The following is a 7866-nucleotide window of genomic DNA, read 5'->3' on the forward strand; positions in this document are numbered from 1 at the left end:
TTGTTGTTTAATGGGTTCCATGCATTGTCCTGTGGGGCGGGGCGCTGATTTCTTTAAGGATCGCCTGACCTGGTAGTACCGTGGAACTTGAACACAGACTGACTCAGCGGTCCCGCCCAGTGTCGGTCAATGTCACACCACACCCGTTGTAGCGCACCACACGGCGAAGTTGAGTTGATTCTGCCAGAACTGCATCGGGTTGTTGAACCAAGCATGAACTACCTTAGCGTTAGTCACGAAAATTTATACAGGCTGAACACATCTAAAAGCTGGGCGTTGAAATACATCCCATCAGCAACCGCGATCTTCATGGGTGTGAAATCTATGTCCAGTTTAGGGTAAAACACTCAGGGGAGTAAGACACTCACTGCGAGGATGCTCCTCCTTGGGAATACATTTTAAAACTATTATATAATGAGCATATATACTCTAACATGTACATAACACTTCCAGGAATAGCGGCGGTGAGGCCGTTCAGCTGGCCTTAGCGATCGATATCACGTCCGGTCAACTTCGAAGTCGCACTCTGCGATATCACCTACCTACCGCCAATGGACTAACATCAGCGCCAGCAACAATAAGCTGTTCGTTAGTGGAACTTCGCAGCCAGATAACTGGCGGCTACTACAGCGTGTGCTTTCGCTAAGCGATGAGGTCTTCAAACCCTGGGAGCGAACTCAAGATGAGCGACTCAAGCGGCACAGTGGTGTTAATCAACAACGGAAGAAACTCCTTGAGGCTCGGCCGGCCATTGGCGAAGACACTTTCGGTATATCACCTGGCGAGATAAAACCAACAACAACCGTCACAGCGCGAAGTTACCCGACCTAATTACCGTGCGAGAGCTGTACATTCATCTAGGTCAGGTGAGCACAGCGTACAACATTCAAGGGGTCACCCTTCCACTATACTGAGAGCGTGCGGTGAAAGCGGAGAAATACAGCGGCGGTAGGGCGAGTCGTTTTCACAGCTGACAGTATAAGAGGTTGACTCAGGGCAACATACCTGAGCTGATAATATCGGTGTTAGATATAAATCATAATCCCGTGAATATAGGATACCTCAGCTTAGCGCTTCACATAAAATGACCAGCGCACAAGGGCCGGGGTGAAAAAATCGTCAATGTGGGGATCTCCGACCTCGGGGACACCGCAGCGGTTTCGGCGGCTCGGGTAGATGGTAAATTATGCGCCTTGCAACTGAAAAACAACATTTACAAAGCGTTGAAGTCCCCTCGGTGGAGCCCTAGGTGATATAGTAGATACCTCAAAGGCGGTAGTCAACACTAAGTACACCCTAGTCACCACGGTAATGATAATTGGATAATATACCCATCGTTCGGGGGCAAACTGTTAGACTTAGGCGATGTTGAGAGCACTACCGTCGCCCGAAACAAGCCATATATGCTTTCGTCTTCACGAAGATGACAAGTGGAGTGTTGATACCAGATAAAGGCGACTGGTTTCTCAATATTAGGCTCGGCTCCCCTCGTGTTCACGGATAACAAAGACAACCACCTAAACAAAGTCGTTAACAAGCGGAACCCTGCTCGTGAAACTACGTCCGACTCAGAGGCGTGGCGTAGTCATCAGCCCAGTAAGCCAGTATGGCAGCCCACATGCTATCGAGTAAAGCGGGCATGCAAAGCGTGACATTGCAGTTGGTGTCTGAATTTGAAGGCGTGGTCAGGATACTAGAGAGTCTACCGGCGAACTCAACACTGATCATCAAAGTCTACCTAGGGGAACCATCGGGGAATGATGTCGAGATCGTGAAGGGGATCAAACTTGGGTGGGTGAAAGCGACACCAGTATCGCGTTTGCACAGTTTACGTGCGGGTGGGTGTCGGCTCCAACACCAGTCTGCAGGGTGTCACCGTGATCGTGGAAAACACTATATCACTAACCAAGATCTTCCTACCTGACAACATACACTTCATGGGGTGAAGTTAACCCTGACCTATTATCAGAAAACCAGTTGGAAATTATATCGTAATAGTATTATAGCAATGACCAGTCATTGTCCCAACACTACGCTTAGCGACCTAGGGGACACGGAGGGATTCGATCAGCCTGGTGAGGAAGGTGGCTCATACATCCTACACTTGAAAGACAAGCGTGTATAGGCGGGCAGCAATGGCCGATCATCTGCCCAAACTCACTTTCGAGGAGGCCTAGAGGATTGACCAGCCTGGTGAGGAAGACACCTTATACATCCTACACTTCAAAGACACAAGCGTGTATAGGAGGTGTCGTTATCAGATTTTAAAGAGCCTGAATGGTTACTCAACTTAACCCTCACTGCACCTTATATCACCTTGAGACAAGATGGTACTGTCTCGAGCTTAAGAACAATGGCATAATTATAGGATCGTTAGTTCGGAACCCAAAGGCCTACTTGTAGATGGAGTGCTATTTCCAGAACCTAATATATATATCACACCAATACCAGACCACTTTCGGGTAACATGTTAACTTCCAGGGAGAAGGTGAAGATAGGGATCAAATTACTTGATCACCAAGAGGTCTTTAGAAATGTCAGGAAAACTACACATTCATCATAGATGTCTATCTCGGAGATAAGCCGGCGAATGGGGAGTATATTTACATTATGGCTGGTATGGTCATAAACTGGGAAGCCAGGTGTAATAACAAGCGTTGCCGTATTACTAAGGTATCGGGAAATGACCCTGTAGCAAGCCTTGATGGAGTTCGTCTCCTTAATGGAAGTAGAGTTAAGACCCGTTTTTTACGTGCACACTTATCTAAGTTATATCAGCTTTAAGTACATTAGCGAAGGTTAACTGATACTCAATTAAAATATCTTTTGTAATATATATTATAGGATGGGGCTGTACCCAGTCATAGAGGAAGTAGCGAAGACCCTGGAAACCGTGAAGCGGGTTCGTTTGAGAACAGTTATGTGATGTGAAAGCGCCAACTAGAACAAGACCGCGACAGCGGAAAGCACTATGTAAAAAGTACCATAGAGCTTTCAATATCGTGGGCCGGGGCTGACACTATATATGGCAACCAGCATGGGGCTAGGGGCGGCAGGTGTTGGGTTGTTAGCTACCATCGTGGCTGCACCTATAGTGCTAGGTATTGAAATAACAGCTGGGGTGGCAGGGGTGTTAGGGTTGGTGCTTAAGTTGGCATCCACGCAGACTGCATCGTAAGGCATTGAAACACGATGAGATCAGGGTTCTGGCTGAAGCAAAGCTGAACACAGTAAGTGGCGTATTTCCACGGCACTTACTGACAGTAAGATCTCAGAGGAGGAGTTTAGTTCAATCCTCTCTGAACTCACAAAATATAACAAAATGAAACAAGATATTAGGTCCAAGTCTCGTAAGTCTACTATCAGCGAGGGGGCGAAAAAAAGTACATAGAACAAGGGGTGAAAAAGCCCGGCAAGCCTTTATTACAAACACCAAAGAGATCATAGGCGATTCACATTAAACTGTTTCATCGAGGGTAAACATGGCATAGTGCCATTAGGCGCAGCCCAGTATTGGATGGGGCAATACCGTTACTTCCCCATGCCCCGGTAGCTGACTAGGAGGTCCCCAACTTTCCCCAACTTTTTGTAGTAGGGGTAATGGTAGCAAGAGCTAAGGGTCCGACCAAAGCCTTACTTGTGAAATAAGGCTTTGCAGAGGCTTTGGTTGAAAGTGATCCAGAACCGCTATCGGCCCAAACTTTTCATAGTAGGGTAATGGTAGCAAGAGCTAAGGGCCCGACCAAAGCCTTATTTACCAAATAAGGCTTTGCAGAGGCTTTGTTGAAAGTGATCCAGAACCCCATTGTATATACTACTCTTGGTACTCATTAAATAATGTACATGTAGCTAACATTTGTATAGACTGTTATGGGTTAACCAGAAAACAAATATCAACCATATTTTAACAAATTTAACTGTCAGGGACGCTCACCTTATGATCTTCGAGGTTCCGAGACGTGGACAGTTCTGCACCCGATCCCAGGAAAAGTAATTACGTCATATATGGACCAATCTATACAAACTTAAGGGGACCCGAACAATGACACCCGCGTGGTTTCTCTTAGATTGTTGACTGATAGATGACTTATTAGTAAAGAATTGATTTTACATAGACCTGCATCTGTTCTCTTCATTTCATGCAACAAATTGAACGAAACCGCCATTAGATCTTTCATTCAGATTCGTGCAAACCAAAGTCCTTTAGCAAACCGTCCACCCTACTATCACAATCGACCCTTCCTGAAAAAGACTCAATAACGAAAGTAGAGGGACCGAAAGTAGAGTTCCTGGAATAATTGCCTACGTGGATGTAGACACGATATTCTTCGAATACGAAGACGTAGCATTATTGTTGTCAGCCAGAAGCTTGTCAAACGGTAGGTTTTGAAGAGATAAAAATGAGGGCTGTGTGTGTGTGTGTGTGTGTGTGTGTGCGCGCGCGCGTGATATCACAATGTGCCTCATTGATGTCTCAATTAATGGTATAAAATTACAGGTGTGTGTTAAAGAGTAGGATCACCCATTTTGTTCTGGGGAGGCAGGGGGTCAACAATTTGTACACATGTACTATGTGTTAGCAATAATGTACTTAAAAATTATGCTTAAAAAAATATGGGGAGGGGGGCATTGATTTTGTACATGACATGTAGGGGGTTCCTTACTTTGTACATAAATTTATTTTTTTGGCAGGGGCAGTTACATTGTACATGCTTCTCCATAAAAATCATCATCAACCACCACATCCCCACCCATAAATTATTTATTTCGTATACTGAGGGCTTTCTAGTGTAAGGGAGATAACTCCAGAAGAGGATGCAATGGTTTAGTGATTCAAATGCTTGTGATGGACCTCAGTAAGTGGCATTCAGAAACATCATGGCTTTATATTTCCCAAACTTATCATGTGCCGTAAACATTTTGTCATATTTAAACAGGTATAGATTTTAATTCAAAGACTTTGAATGTAAACCTATGTGACCTCTCAATTGAAACAGGAACTTCATGGAATGAAAGTACTGTTAACTTTTGAAGTGTGATTCCAACTACACTGAATAATCAGAATTGTTCATCATCAAATTCTTATCTTAGAAATCAGCAATCTTTTCAATCAGAAAGTGGACACAATATTCTCTATATATTGAGGAAGTGGTGATGTTTATAATTCAGAGGTTTCCATTTTCAGCATTGACAATGAGGTGCTTTGGATGTAAGGAAAACAAGCTGTCCAATGAATTTCCTCAGTTTGACATAACTGAGAATTGCAAACATCCAAGATTTCACTGCATGAGGGTAAGATTGCCATAATTCAAAATATTCTGTGGAAAAAGGTATGGGGTTGCAGGAATTGAAAGAAAATCAGTGGTCATCTTGACTTGTATATTTGAAAAACTTTGTTAGGTCAGAGATGTGATATAAGGACCGAATGCTGCTGTTGATTTCCATACAATATGTCCAACACTTAATACTAGTAATTTACTGAAATGGTATTAACATAAAGGAAACATTCAATGTGTGTAGCTGTTCTCTATGAGACCAGCAAAAGTATAACGTAGTCATTATTGAGTGAGTTTAGTGTTATGCTGCACTCAGCAATATTCAAGCTATATGGCGGCAGTCTGTAAATAATCAAGTCTGGACCAGACAATCCAGTGATGAACAGCATGAGCATCTCACGCAATTGGGATATGAATGCATGTGTCAACCAAGTCAGTGACCACCACGATCCCGTTAATTAAGCCTCTTCTGCTAAGCATGGGTTACATATAGGCGGATCCAGGAATTTTAACAAGGGGAGGGTTCAGGAGTTTTGAACCCCAACCCCCTCAGCTCCCGATGCAAACCATTAACTTCTATGTGGTCTTTAGTCATTTTCAAAAGAGCAGGGCTGGGGTTCAAACCCCCTGAACACACACATGGTGAGGCAGCGAGGGACAAGTATTGTTAACAGGTTGTCTTGTGCCAACCGGCTGCCTTGATTGTTATACCTTACAGTATCTGCTAGAAATAGTCAGGAATTTAAGTAATGTATCAGTTTTGACTACCAACCTACATATCAGGTATCAAAATTTATAGTAAATCCAAACAAGGATTTGGGATGGATATAGATGCACTGACAAAGCAGGGATAGACATGTATTTTAATCAAAGCGTGCCATAGCTTCGCCAGACAGATAATGTAGACCCCTGTGTGCCTTTGTGAAAATATGTGTGCCCATACCTTTGATGATACAATTAAACTCAAGACATTACAACAATTATGTCATTTCAATTTATTGTTTAATAATCTGTACACAACATGTAGTTTGTAAACCTGTAACCTTGAGAGATGGATTTCCTAATCTCCATCCTTTCTGCAAGAACAGCTCAGTTTCATTTGTCCTGAACCCATAAAACTAACTCATAAACCATGTTATCATGCAAAACAGGATTTCCTGTTATGCACAATAACATTCAAAATGGCCATGAACATTTGAAGCTGTGAAATAGAGAGTGCCACTGATAAACAGTTTGTTAGTGTGCAAAAATAGATTTTGAATCATTTCAGTTGGTCGGATTCATTGCATTTTCTATTCAATGAATCAAGTATTTATTAAATTTTAGTCATGCTGCAGAGGCACATTGAAAATATTTTATCTCTGCCATTTCAATATTTAAATTAAGCACAATTTCCACCCCTGCAAAGTGTAATACATGTGAAAGATGGTCATGAAGGTAATGAATGCAGTCTTTGACAGCCCTTTCTTTGGAATAATGTCTACAGAAATCTCTGTGCATCTTTATACTAAGTTAAGATGTTTATTGTCATTGTCAGTATTTCAGGCATTTTGTGGTTAGGTGTGATTAGGATCTTTGTAGTTTTGAAACAAATTGATTGACATATAATGAAGAGTAGGTTATAGATGGTGAAGAGATAATTTAATTATGGTCTGTAATTAGGTCATTTTGCTCTTTAAACCAAAAGTAATCTGATTGGTGAGTCTGGTTTATGGATTCTGCTTTTTCCAGCAATATTGTAGCAGGGGACAGCAGAAATGGGCATCACAGCAATTTAAAGAAATAAGCAAAATGCTGAAGTGGGTTTCTGTGTTATTTTTCCAGTGTGTGATTCGACATCATGTGTTGAAAGAGAAGAAGTGCTGTCCTTTTGCAGAATGTGGAAAGCCTGTGACACCTGAAAGCAGAAATATTGCTATCATTCATTCACGACCTGAGAGAAGATGAGATGTTCCATGGAGTACACTACAGAGTTCACTCCCTTGGTTTATTCCGAGGGTGGCCTTGGTCAGGTGTGTGGGTGGCGTGTGGCAGTACTGAATGGGGACTCAATGACAGTGAACTACAGGCCCTCCATGACAATACTGGAGCTGAAGCAGTCCATACAGAACAAGCTGAAACATCAAGTTCAGAAACAGAAGCTGCTATACAATGATAAAGAGATAAAGGTATGGTGTAAGATTGGACATACTGGCTTCATCTTTTGCTGAAAGTGTACACTAAGGCTGTAAGCGATTCACTTTCGCATATTCGTGAATCGAACCGTAGTCCTTCATGAATTCAATTAGTTATTCATGGTCACCAGAACCGAATATTAGCGAATATTTACGACTTTTTTTTAAGGGAGCATGTTTTACTTGAACCCTTGTGTACTTTGGAAAGTGAGATATGCAAGGACTGATTATGTACTATCATTGCAGTAGCGCAAGTCATGTTAGTTTGCCAAGGCCACGTCACGGTACTGTCGACTATAATTATTACATACCAAATTTGAGTGTCATGAGATCACTGGTTAATGCTGTGTCAAATCAAAACTGTCAACATGGAAGTTCCATATTGTACAACAATCCTTAACTACAATATTGTATTC

At 42.4% G+C, this 7866-nt stretch overlaps 1 long non-coding RNA gene across 1 annotated transcript; it reads left to right on the top strand.

Annotated features, from left to right (window-relative positions):
* The first annotated feature begins 4252 nt into the window (after positions 1-4252).
* Positions 4253-7114, top strand: LOC124263852. Its single transcript, XR_006894974.1, has 3 exons — positions 4253-4379; positions 5186-5292; positions 7101-7114. It is a non-coding gene; the product is annotated as an uncharacterized LOC124263852 (long non-coding RNA).
* The last annotated feature ends 752 nt before the right edge of the window (positions 7115-7866 follow it).

Source organism: Haliotis rubra, unplaced genomic scaffold (assembly GCF_003918875.1).
Source record: "Haliotis rubra isolate DU_JTF1 unplaced genomic scaffold, ASM391887v1 Scf9, whole genome shotgun sequence".
In the NCBI taxonomy this organism is placed as follows: domain Eukaryota; kingdom Metazoa; phylum Mollusca; class Gastropoda; order Lepetellida; family Haliotidae; genus Haliotis; species Haliotis rubra.